At 45.1% G+C, this 14,118-nt stretch overlaps 1 long non-coding RNA gene across 1 annotated transcript; it reads left to right on the forward strand.

Annotated features, from left to right (window-relative positions):
- The first annotated feature begins 84 nt into the window (after positions 1 to 84).
- On the forward strand, positions 85 to 3,777 carry LOC139433671 (uncharacterized). Its single transcript, XR_011643059.1, has 2 exons — positions 85 to 135; positions 268 to 3,777. It is a non-coding gene; the product is annotated as an uncharacterized lncRNA (long non-coding RNA).
- Positions 3,778 to 14,118: the final 10,341 nt, after the last annotated feature.

Below are 14,118 nucleotides of genomic sequence, written 5' to 3' on the forward strand. Positions count from 1 at the left end.
TGTGTGTGTGTGTCTGGTTCTGCAGAGCCTTTATTATTTCATAGGCTTCACTTTCTGTTCACATGACTCTGAGTTCTTCTCTCACAGGACGGAGGACCAAAGTGCATCCCCTCTGACGAGTTCGAGTGTGAGGAGGTGAGGACTCTCTCTCTCTCTCACACTGTCACCATCACACACACTGTCACACACACACTGTCTCACACCCACACACTGTCACCATCACACACACACCAGCCCCTAACCCCCCAGTTGTGTCTGTTTGAACAGGCGCTGCTCGCTCACGGGTCGATGGACTCTCAGGATTCTGCAGGAGCGAAGATCAGCAGCCGGACCTCAACTCCTCCTCTTCCTCACCTCCTCCTCCTCCTCTTCCTCTCTGTGACTGTGTGTGTGTCCCTGCTCCTCGTCTCATAAACTCACACATGCATACTGTTCACACACACACACACACACACAATTAACCACACACACACACACACACACACACACACACACACAATTACAAACCACACACACACACACACAATTAAAAGACCCGGAGAAAAGTCACGAGAGTCGCGGAGAAAATGTCAACTGACAAACATCTACGACAGAGATTATCTCTACACACACACACACACACACACACACACACACACACACACACACACACACACATATTTAAACACACACACACAGGATGGAGGAGAAGAAGAAAGTGGACTTTGTGTGTGAGAGACTTTGGGGATTTGGATCTCTGTCTCACCCCCTCCGGTTTATTTGGATCGGAGACAGCTGGACTGAAAACACAGGAACACACACACACACACACACTCACACACACACACACACACACTGACAACACATCTGAAGAACTGGAGAAAGCTGGACAGATGGGATGGATCTTCCTCGGTGTGTGTCAGCTCGATGTATCACTCCCCTGGACAACAAATCTATTCCACACACACACACAACCACACACACACACACACACACACACACACACACACACATTGTTAGCGGGCAAACAGGGTCCCAACACGGACACACACTCATGCTGTACACCAGTGTGCTTTCTGCGGGTCTTATTTCGGGACGACATTCTGTAAAAACGTCATTTAATGTGAAATATGAAAAAAAAAAAATGTCAATGGAAGAGTGTGTATTTCACATTCTGTAAATGTATAGTTGTGTGAGCGCAAGTTTGTGTGTCTTCCTTACGTGAGTGTGTGTGTTGCCGAGTGTGTGTGTATCTGTGTGCGGAGGATCAGCGTGAATGGCAGCAAAGAAAAACAACCTGTGAAATCTTATCAGGAAATGCACCTTATAAAGTTACATGTCTCACAAAATGTATTTTCTCACGGCGGTTATGATATCTAAAAATAAGTAATATTTTAAAAGTTTTAAAAAATATTGGACTAGTTGTTTACCAGAACATGGTGACATCACTATGTTACACTCGCGCCCCCATTGGATCAGTGATCATTTTGGCAGCTATTTTTGATTTAGACGAAAATTGTTATTAGTTTTAGTCACATTTTAGTCCTTTTTATCCTTCATAGTTTAAGTCTAGTTTTAGCCGATGAAAAATCATTACATTTTAGTCAACTTTTAGTCAAAATGTTTTCTCTCTTTAAACTAATTCAGTTCGGCAAATACAGGAATCTGAAATTGGATTCAAGGTGACGGCATCAAGTGAAATTCGTAAAGGAACATTTCACTCTCTTACTTGTGTAATATCTAGGGACGGGTATCGTTAAGGTTTTTAACGGTACTACTACTCTTAAAAATCTGTGTGCATGCCGCTGCAGCGTGTCTGTGAGGCCCCTCCCCCCGCACACAGAGAGAGCGAGAGGCCCCGCCCCCCGCACACAGAGACAGAGTGAGCCCCCACCCCCCGCACACAGAGAGAGAGTGAGGCCCCGCCCCCCGCACACAGAGAGAGAGGCTCCGCCCCCTGCACACAGAGAGAGAGTGAGGCCCTGCCCCCCGCACAGAGAGAGAGAGAGGCCCCGCCCCCCGCACACAGAGAGAGAGTGAGGCCCCGCCCCCTGCACACAGAGAGAGAGAGAGGCTCCGCCCCCTGCACACAGAGAGAGAGTGAGGCCCTGCCCCCCGCACAGAGAGAGAGAGAGGCCCCGCCCCCGCACACAGAGAGAGAGTGAGGCCCCGCCCCCTGCACACAGAGAGAGAGAGATCGCTCTTCTTGAGTGAAGAGAGCGGAAATAATGATATTGCAAGTTAGAGACGTAAGATGCATTTTGACAAGACGGACACTTGGGGGAAAATACCCTGCATTTGAAAGTCTGATAGTCCACCCTCAGTCCCGTCTCGTCTCGTCAACGAAAACTAAACATACATTTCGTCATAGTTTTTATTATCAAGAATCCATTTTTAGCTCGTCATCGTCTTAGTCATGTAAAAAAAGTTGTTGACGAACATTTTTCGTTATAGTTTTCGTTGACGAAATGAACACTGCATTGGCTACCGCTACAAGACATTGTACATGATAGGGCCAATTAAATCAGTTTTGATTTGCACGATGAGAAATATGAGTTTCTTCCTTAGAAGTCTGCATATATTTGTCTGTTTATTTATATCATGGAGCTTCGACCACCTAATAACTTCATTTTGTCAGAATCCTGATTTGCATTTTTAAGTCAGATAAGAGGACATTAACCGACATAGCTATCGTTCACTTGTCTTTGCTGCTTTGTTTTCAATTATGAATTTAAATGTCACATTACCGGAAATAATTAGGCCCTTTCTTTGCTTCCATAATGTGTGTGTGTGTGTGTGTGTGTGTGTGTGTGTGTGTGTGTGTGTGTGTGTGTGTGTGTGTGTGTGTGTGTGTGTGTGTGTGTGTGTGTGTGTGTGTGTGTGTGTGTGTGTGTGTGTGTGTGTGGGCGGGCGTGCGTGCGGGCGTGCGTGCGTGCGTGCGTGTGTGTGTGTGCGTGTGTGTGTGTGTGTGTGTTAGTGGGTTTTCATAGAAGATACCAGGATGTGAAATATCAGCAACGAGCTGGAGTTGAGAGAGATCAGTTTCTGTGACGATGGTGTGGCCTTACTTTAACGTTCTTTCTCACAGTGATGGTGATGGTGATGATGATGGTGATGATGATGATAGCCCCGCTAGCCAAAGGGATGTCCAACACTTTTACTGTTAAATGTTGTACTTCTGTTATTGCTTTTGCTTTGTTTAGTGCATAAGTGTGTCCATAAAACATGCTATTTTAGTCTGAAAACCAACATGTTGTCCTAATTTTGAAATTAGATTTGTCAATTTTTAAAGGAGGTCTGTTCAATGTAAACCAATTATAGATGCACATCTAGCTCAGAGTATTCATAACAATAACATGTTATATAAAAGAAACAAGTTAAAAACACAAATTAGCAGTAATTCTTGAAATTAAAGAAAATTAAGAGTGGCCCAACAACGAATCCCTGAGGGACGCCACAAGGACAGTTTGCGGATTCTACAATAGAACCATTTACAGAGTAATTCTGAAAGCAATCATTTAAAAGCAATTACGTGATTATTTAAGCAACATATTCGGTAACCACTGCTCTAGCGCCACCTTCTGGACAAACTTTAAATCCCAAGATCCACTTACATCTATCTGTGTGCGACTAGCGGGGCTTTACACTCTAAGTCGATGTGGAGGAAAGAGAAACGAGGGCAGGATAAAGGTGAAAGAGAGGATGTACATTTGCTGATATATTTGTAAACTTTAACAGCACTACGACAGGAAGTATGTGTCTGGAGATCTAAATAAAAGTAACATCTGTGACAACTGGCTTTTCTGTTTGTGCTTTTTCTGTGTTAGCATCATAGCTCGCTAACAGAGCCGAGCAACAGGGCATTTACAAGCTCATTCAGTCAGGGACATTAGGTCACCTATTATGCAAAATCCTCTTCTCCATGTCTCTCCTACATCAACATGTGTCCCCTCTTCTACATCGACATGTGTCCCCTCTTCTTCATGTCTCTTCTACATCAACATGTGTCCCCTCTTCTACATCAACATGTGTCCCCTCTTCTCCATGTCTCTTCTACATCAACATGTGTCCCCTCTTCTTCATGTCTCTTCTACATCAACATGTGTCCCCTCTTCTTCATGTCTCTTCTACATCAACATGTGTCCCTCTTCTTCATGTCTCTTCTACATCAACATGTGTCCCCTCTTCTACATCAACATGTGTCCCCTCTTCTTCATGTCTCTTCTTCATCAACATGTGTCCCCTCTTCTTCATGTCTCTTCTACATCAACATGTGTCCCCTCTTCTTCATGTCTCTTCTACATCAACATGTGTCCCCTCTTCTCCATGTCTCTTCTACATCAACATGTGTCCCCTCTTCTTCATGTCTCTTCTACGTCAACATGTGTCCCCTCTTCTTCATGTCTCTTCTACATCAACATGTGTCCCCTCTTCTTCATGTCTCTTCTACATCAACATGTGTCTCTTCTTCTCCATGTCTCTTCTACATCAACATGTGTCCCCTCTCCTTCATGTCTCTTCTACATCAACATGTGTCTCTTCTTCTCCATGTCTCTTCTACATCAACATGTGTCCCCTCTTCTTCATGTCTCTTCTACATCAACATGTGTCCCCTCTTCTCCATGTCTCTTCTACATCAACATGTGTCCCCTCTTCTTCATGTCTCTTCTACATCAACATGTGTCCCCTCTTCTCCATGTCTCTTCTACATCAACATGTGTCCCCTCTTCTTCATGTCTCTTCTACGTCAACATGTGTCCCCTCTTCTTCATGTCTCTTCTACATCAACATGTGTCCCCTCTTCTTCATGTCTCTTCTACATCAACATGTGTCTCTTCTTCTTCATGTCTCTTCTACATCAACATGTGTCCCCTCTTCTCCATGTCTCTTCTACATCAACATGTGTCCCTTCTTCTCCATGTCTCTTCTACATCAACATGTGTCCCCTCTTCTTCATGTCTCTTCTACGTCAACATGTGTCCCCTCTTCTTCATGTTTCTCCAACATCAACATGTGTCCCCTCTTCTCCATGTCTCTTCTACATCAACATGTGTCCCCTCTTCTTCATGTCTCTTCTACATCAACATGTGTCCCCTCTTCTTCATGTCTCTTCTACATCAACATGTGTCCCCTCTTCTTCATGTCTCTTCTCCATCAACATGTGTCCCCTCTTCTTCATGTCTCTTCTACATCAACATGTGTCCCCTCTTCTCCGTGTCTCTTCTACATCAACATGTGTCCCCTCTTCTTCATGTCTCTTCTACATCAACATGTGTTCCCTCTTCTTCATGTCTCTTCTACATCAACATGTGTCCCCTCTTCTCCATGTCTCTTCTACATCAACATGTGTCCCCTCTTCTTCATGTCTCTTCTACGTCAACATGTGTCCCCTCTTCTCCATGTCTCTTCTACATCAACATGTGTCCCCTCTTTTTCATGTCTCTTCTACATCAACATGTGTCTCTTCTTCTCCATGTCTCTTCTACATCAACATGTGTCCCCTCTCCTTCATGTCTCTTCTACATCAACATGTGTCTCTTCTTCTCCATGTCTCTTCTACATCAACATGTGTCCCCTCTTCTTCATGTCTCTTCTACATCAACATGTGTCCCCTCTTCTCCATGTCTCTTCTACATCAACATGTGTCCCCTCTTCTTCATGTCTCTTCTACGTCAACATGTGTCCCCTCTTCTTCATGTCTCTTCTACATCAACATGTGTCCCCTCTTCTTCATGTCTCTTCTACATCAACATGTGTCCCCTCTCCTTCATGTCTCTTCTACATCAACATGTGTCTCTTCTTCTCCATGTCTCTTCTACATCAACATGTGTCCCCTCTTCTTCATGTCTCTTCTACATCAACATGTGTCCCCTCTTCTCCATGTCTCTTCTACATCAACATGTGTCCCCTCTTCTTCATGTCTCTTCTACATCAACATGTGTCCCCTCTTCTCCATGTCTCTTCTACATCAACATGTGTCCCCTCTTCTTCATGTCTCCTCTACGTCAACAAGTGTCCCCTCTTCTTCATGTTTCTCCAACATCAACATGTGTCCCCTCTTCTCCATGTCTCTTCTACATCAATATGTGTCCCCTCTTCTTCATGTATCTTCTACATCAACATGTGTCCCCTCTTCTTCATGTCTCTTCTACATCAACATGTGTCCCCTCTTCTTCATGTCTCTTCTCCATCAACATGTGTCCCCTCTTCTTCATGTCTCTTCTACATCAACATGTGTCCCCTCTTCTTCATGTCTCTTCTACATCAACATGTGTCCCCTCTGTGGAAAGAGACTCAAAGATTCTCTCTCTTTTTGTCCTGATCCATTTTTATAAAAACCATTAGCCAATCAGCAACCAAGGTACTTCTGCTCTCAGACGTAGTTAATTACTCAGTTATTACCCTATCTGATAATAATCCAATGCAGAGGCAATAATGTAATACATTTTTTATATATTGAATATTTTATTTTTAAATGTATTTTTTATATAGTCTTAAAGTTACAGCCGGCCCTTTGAGTGCAACCTTAATGCTGATGTGTCCCGCGATGAAATTGAGTTTGACCTCCCTGATATAGAGAAAACAGCTCCTTGGTGTTGAACACAAAAGAGACCAACAAAGTGGTGAAAGTTCTAAGAAAATTAAAAGAAAGAAGAAAGAAAACCCTAACCCAGAAGAAACCTCTAACCCAGAAGAAAACCTAACCCAGAAGAAAACCCTAACCCAGAAGAAAACCCTAACCCAGTAGAAAACCCTAACCCAGTAGAAACCCTAACCCAGAAGAAACCCCGAACCCAGAGAAAACCCTAAACCCAGTAGAAAACCGAACCCCGAAGAATAGAAGAGAAATCCTAACCCTAACCCAGAAAGAAACATAACCCAGAGAAGAAAACCTCATAACCCAGAAGAAGAAACCATAACCCAGAAGAAAAAGAAAACCTAACCCTAACCCAGAAGAAAGAAACCCTAACCCAGAAAAACCTAACCCAGAAGAAAACCCTAACCCAGTAGAAACCCTAACCAGTAGAAAAATCCCTCACCCTAACCCAGAAAGAAAACCCGACACTAACCCAGAAGACAAGAAAAAACCCCTAACCCAGAAAGAAAAACCCTAACCCAGAAGAAACCCCTAACCAGAAGAAAAACCTAACCCAGAAGAAAACCCTAACCCAGAAAACCCCTAACCCAGAAGAAGAAAACCCTAACCCAGAAGAAAACCTAACCCAGAAGAAAACCCTAACCCAGAAGAAAACCCTAACCCAGTAGAAAACCTAACCCAGAAGAAAACCTAACCCTAACCCAGAAGAAACCCCTAACCCAGAAGAAACCCCTAACCCAGAAGAAAACCTAACCCAGAAGAAAACCCTAACCCAGTAGAAAACCCTAACCCAGAAGAAAACCTAACCCTAACCCAGAAGAAACCCCTAACCCAGAAGAAAACCTAACCCAGAAGAAAACCCTAACCCAGAGAAGAAACCCTAACCCAGAAGAAAAACCTAACCCTAACCCAGAGAGAAAACCCTAACCCAGATGAAGAAACCCCTAACCCAGAACGAAAACCCTAACCAAGAAGAAAAGAAGAAAAACCCTAACCCAGAAGGAAAACCCTAACCCAGAAGAAACCCAACCCAGAAGAAAAACCCTAACCCAGAAGAAAACCCTAACCCAGAAAGAAAACCCCTAACCCAGAAGAAAACCCTAACCCAGTAGAAAACCCTAACCCAGAAAAAAACCTAACCCTAACCCAGAAGAAAACCTAACCCAGAAGAAAACCCTAACCCAGTAGAAAACCCTAACCCAGAAGAAAACCTAACCCTAACCCAGAAGAAACCCCTAACCCAGAAGAAACCCCTAACCCAGAAGAAAACCTAACCCAGAAGAAAACCCTAACCCAGAAGAAACCCTAACCCAGTAGAAAACCCTAACCCAGAAGAAAACCCTAACCCAGAAGAAACCCCTAACCCAGAAAGAAAAACCTAACCCAGAAGAAAACCCTAACCCAGAAGAAACCCCTAACCCAGAAGAAAACCTAACCCTAACCCAGAAGAAAACCCTAACCCAGAAGAAACCCCTAACCCAGAAGAAAACCCTAACCCAGAAGAAAACCCTAACCCAGAAGAAACCCCTAACCCAGAAGAAAACCCTAACCCAGTAGAAAACCCTAACCCAGAAGAAAACCCTAACCCAGTAGAAAACCCTAACCAGTAGAAAACCCTAACCCTAACCCAGAAGAAAACCTAACCCAGAAGAAAACCCTAACCCAGAAGAAAAACCTAACCCTAACCCAGAAGGAAAACCCTAACCCAGAGAAGAAAACCCCTAACCCAGAAGAAACCCTAACCCTAACCAGTAGAAAACCCTAACCCAGGAAGAAAACCCTAACCCAGTAGAAAACCCTAAAACCCGTAGAAAACCCTAACCCAGAACGAAACAACCCCGAACCCAGAAGAAAAACCTAACCCTAACCCCAGAAGAAAACCCTAACCCAGAAGAAAACCTAACCCAGAAGAAAACCCTAACCCAGAAGAAAACCTAACCCAGAAGAAAACCCTAACCCAGAAGAAAACCCTAACCCAGAAGAAAACCTAACCCAGAAGAAAACCCTAACCCAGTAGAAAACCCTAACCCTAACCCAGAAGAAAACCCCTAACCCAGAAGAAAACCTAACCCAGAAGAAAACCCTAACCCAGAAGAAAACCTAACCCTAACCCAGAAGAAAACCCTAACCCAGTAGAAAACCCTAACCCAGAAGAAAACCCTAACCCAGTAGAAAACCCTAACCCTAACCCAGAAGAAAACCCTAACCCAGAAGAAAACCTAACCCAGAAGAAAACCCTAACCCAGTAGAAAACCCTAAACCCAGAAGGAAAACCCTAACCCAGTAGAAACCCTAACCCAGTAGAAAACCCTAACCCAGTAGAAAACCCTAACCCAGAAGAAAACCCTAACCCAGTAGAAAACCCTAACCCAGAAGAAAACCCCTAACCCAGTAGAAAACCCTAACCCAGAAGAAAACCCTAACCAGTAGAAAACCCTAACCCCAGAAGAAAACCCTAAACCCAGTAGAAAACCCTAACCCAGTAGAAAACCCTAAACCCAGAAGAAAACCCTAACCCAGTAGAAAAACCCTAACCCGAAGAAACCCCCTAACCCCAGTAGGAAAACCCTAACCCAGTAGAAAACCCTAACCCAGTAGAAAACCCTAACCCTAACCCAGAAGAAAACCCTAACCCAGAAGAAAACCCTAACCCAGAAAGAAACCTAAACCCTAACCCAGAAAGAAAACCCTAACCCAGAAGAAAACCCTAACCCAGAAGAAAACCCTAACCCTAACCCAGTAGAAAACCCTAACCCAGAAGAAAACCCTAACCCAGTAGAAAACCCTAACCCAGTAGAAAACCCTAACCCAGAAGAAACCCCTAACCCAGAAGAAAACCTAACCCCTAACCCAGAAGAAAACCCTAACCCAGAAGAAAAACCTAACCCAGAAGAAAACCCTAACCCAGAAGAAAACCTAACCCAGAAGAAAACCCTAACCCAGAAGAAAACCCTAACCCAGAAGAAAACCTAACCCAGAAGAAAACCCTAACCCAGTAGAAAACCCTAACCCTAACCCAGAAGAAAACCCTAACCCAGAAGAAAACCCTAACCCAGAAGAAAACCCTAACCCAGAAGAAAACCTAACCCTAACCCAGAAGAAAACCCTAACCCAGTAGAAAACCCTAACCCAGAAGAAAACCCTAACCCAGTAGAAAACCCTAACCCTAACCCAGAAGAAAACCCTAACCCAGAAGAAAACCTAACCCAGAAGAAAACCCTAACCCAGTAGAAAACCCTAACCCAGAAGAAAACCCTAACCCAGTAGAAAACCCTAACCCAGTAGAAAACCCTAACCCAGTAGAAAACCCTAACCCAGAAGAAAACCCTAACCCAGTAGAAAACCCTAACCCAGAAGAAAACCCTAACCCAGTAGAAAACCCTAACCCAGAAGAAAACCCTAACCCAGTAGAAAACCCTAACCCAGAAGAAAACCTAACCCAGTAGAAAACCCTAACCCCCAGTAGAGAAACCCTAACCCAGTAGAAAACCCTAACCAGAAGAAAACCTCTAACCCAGTAGAAAACCCTAACCCAGAAGAAACCCCTAACCCAGTCGAAAAACCCAACCCAGAAGAAACCCCTAACCCAGTAGAAAACCTAACCCTACCCAGAAGAAAAACCCTAACCCAGAAGAAACCTAACCCAGAAGAAAACCCTAACCCAGAAGAAAACCTAACCCTAACCCAGAAGAAAACCCTAACCCAGTAGAAAACCCTAACCCAGGAAAGAAAAACCCTAACCCAGAAGAAACCCTAACCCTAACCCAGAAGAAAACCCTAAACCAGAAGAAAACCTAACCCAGAAGAAAACCCTAACCCAGTAGAAAACCCTAACCCAGAAGAAAACCCTAACCCAGTAGAAAACCCTAACCCAGTAGAAACCCTAACCCAGAAGAAAACCCTAACCCAGAAGAAACCCCTAACCCAGAAGAAAACCCTAACCCAGAAGAAAACCCTAACCCGAAGAAACCCCTAACCCCAGAAGAAAAACCCTAACCCAGAAGAAACCCCTAACCCAGAAGAAAACCTAACCCAGAAGAAACCCCTAACCCAGAAGAAAACCCTAACCCTAACCCAGAAGAAACCCCTAACCCAGAAGAAAACCCTAACCCTAACCCAGAAGAAAACCCTAACCCAGAAATAAAACCCTAACCCAGTAGAAACCCCTACCCTAACCCAGAAGAAACCCCTAACCCAGAAGAAACCCCTAACCCAGAAGAACCCTAACCCAGAAGAAACCCTACCCAGTAGAAAACCCTAACCCTAACCCAGAAGAAACCCCTAACCCAGATAGAAACCCCTAACCCAGAAGAAAACCCTAACCCAGAAAGAAAACCCTAACCCAGAAGAAACCCCTAACCAGAAGAAAACCCTAACCCAGTAGAAAACCCTAACCCAGTAGAAAACCCTAACCCTAACCCAGAAGAAAACCCTAACCCAGAAGAAAACCCTAACCCAGTAGAAAACCCTAACCCAGTAGAAAACCCTAACCCTAACCCAGAAGAAAACCCTAACCCAGTAGAAAACCCTAACCCTAACCCAGAAGAAAACCCTAACCCAGAAGAAAACCCTAACCCAGAAGAAAACCCTAACCCAGTAGAAAACCCTAACCCTAACCCAGAAGAAAACCCTAACCCAGAAGAAACCCCTAACCCAGAAGAAAACCCTAACCCAGTAGAAAACCCTAACCCTAACCCAGAAGAAAACCCTAACCCAGAAGAAAACCCTAACCCAGTAGAAAACCCTAACCCTATACACAAACATCAACACCGACTTAGGACTCCTTTCTGTTACCTCAATCCTCGCCAAATACCCAGACCATAAACGACCGGACAAACACTTACTTTCCCTACTCTCCCTCTGCCTTAAAAACAACGACTTTACTTTTAATGATCAACATTACCTTCAAATCCACGGAACGGCCATGGGTCAGCGATTCGCCCCTTCATACGCCAACATTTATATGAGCGAGTGGGAGCGAGGAGCACTGGCAAAGTGCACCCATCTACCATCCCTGTACCGTCGATTCCTGGACGATATCATTGGCATCTGGCCCCACGACATTTCCCTTTTCCCACAGTTCATCGACACCCTCAACAGCCATCACCCTACCATCACAGTCAAATACACCATAGACCAACATACAGTCAACTTCCTGGACACCACTGTCTTTTTCCAACCCCTCAACAACACACACAAAACAATACTCACAAAGGTTTACTTTAAGCCAACAGACACACATTCGCTACTACACAAAGCCAGTTATCACCCCAAACACACTTTTCCAGGTATCATTAAATCACAAATAATCCGTTTTCACCGCATCTCTTCCAAACGGTCTGACTTTCATCACTCCGTCAGGATCCTTTTCCACAGCCTCCAAACAAGAGGCTATTCAAAACGCTTTCTCCGCCATATTAAGAACACTACCTTGGCCAGCCTCGCTCCCACTCGCTCTCCTCCTCCTTCCCCTGGAGGAAATCCACCTCAGGTCTCGGACTCGGACCAGTCTCCACTCCTAACAACCCTCTCCACTCCCGACTCCCTCTCCCCCCACCCTAACCAGGGTCTGCATCCTCTTCCTTACCCACACTCCCACCCTGATTTTCCCCACCCAAACCAGGCTCTGCATCCCACCCCCCTCCTCCCTAACCCTAACCCCTTGGAACGTGGAAACTACCTGGACCAATCCCCCACCGACACCCCTACCCCACCTAGCCCTAACCCCAACCACCCCCCACCTGATCCTAACCCTAATCCCAACCCCATGGGACCCGTCCAAGGTCTGCACCACCCATCTACTAATCAGCCTCCACCTCCGGACCCTAACCCTAACCATCCCCCACCGGACCCCAACCCCAACTGTCATCTCATTCCATTTGTCTCCACCTTCTCCCACACCATCACAGGATTCCACCGGACTGTTAAAAATAACTTTTCCCTCCTCCAGTCCCAACCCTACTTCTCCAACCACAGGGTTATTTCAGCTTACAGGAAAAATCCCAGTTTACACACACACACTCATACATTCCAAGTTTAGCAGCAACAGAGCCCCACCACATACGCAACATAGTCACCGCTACATCAACAGAAAATACATACATAACCAATACAGTGGAGCAGCCTTCCCTGCCCTTGGTTCATTCTCTCTTAATAACAGCAACATAGTCTACATCATCACATGCAACACCTGTAAAAAACACTACATAGGAGAAACCAAACATACCATACTCATCCGTCTCAAACAGCATTTATATAACATTGGGGAAGGTCGACTCCCAACCCCCCTGGTCACCCACTTCCAACTACACTCGTCAGATCAACTACTCATCTCAGGCCTGGAAACCAATGACCGGTGGACCATCGGGCAGAGGAAGAGGGGCGGAAACATCATGGATCCAGAAACTAGGGACAACCACACCCAGGGGACTCAACGACGCCTAAGACAAATCTCCTCTGGATCCTCCCTCTCCTCTGCCCACCAGTCCCAGGGATTATCTGACCCCACTCATCCTCCTTGGCCCATGGACCCCAACACCAACAGACAGACACCCTCACAACACCCATCCACAGACCCCTAGGCCAGTGCAACCTAGTCCCACACCGGATTACATAACCCTACCTCTAACTCAAACCTAACCCAGAAGAAAACCCTAACCCAGAAGAAAACCCTAACCCAGTAGAAAACCCTAACCCAGAAGAAAACCCTAACCCAGAAGAAAACCCTAACCCAGAAGAAAACCCTAACCCAGAAGAAAACCTAACCCTAACCCAGAAGAAAACCTAACCCTAACCCAGAAGAAAACCCTAACCCAGAAGAAACCCTAACCCAGAAGAAAACCTAACCCTAACCCAGAAGAAAACCTAACCCTAACCCAGAAGAAACCCCTAACCCAGAAGAAAACCCTAACCCAGAAGAAACCCCTAACCCAGAAGAAAACCCTAACCCAGAAGAAAACCCTAACCAGAAGAAAACCCTAACCCAGAAGAAAACCCTAACCCAGAAGAAAACCTAACCCTAACCCAGAAGAAAACCTAACTCCTAACCCAGAAGAAACCCCTAACCCAGAAGAGAAAACCCTAACCCAGAAGAAACCCCTAACCCAGAAGAAAACCTAACCCTAACCCCAGAAGAAAAACCTAACCAGAAGAAAACCCTAACCCAGTAGAAAACCCTAACCCAGAAGAAAAACCCTAACCCAGAAGAAAACCCTAACCAGTAGAAAACCTAACCCTAACCCAGAAGAAACCCCTAACCCAGTAGAAAAACCCCTAACCCAGAAGAAAACCCTAACCCAGTAGAAACCCTAACCCGAAGAAAACCCTAACCCAGAAGAAAACCCTAACCCAGAAGAAAACCCTAACCCAGAAGAAAACCCTAACCCAGTAGAAAACCCTAACCCAGAAGAAACCCCTAACCCAGAAGAAAACCCTAACCCAGTAGAAAACCCTAACCCAGAAGAAAACCCTAACCCAGTAGAAACCCCTAACCCAGAAGAAACCCCTAACCCAGAAGAAAACCCTAACCCAGAAGAAAGGTA

This window comes from Pseudochaenichthys georgianus, unplaced genomic scaffold, assembly GCF_902827115.2.
Source record: "Pseudochaenichthys georgianus unplaced genomic scaffold, fPseGeo1.2 scaffold_918_arrow_ctg1, whole genome shotgun sequence".
NCBI lineage: Eukaryota > Metazoa > Chordata > Actinopteri > Perciformes > Channichthyidae > Pseudochaenichthys > Pseudochaenichthys georgianus.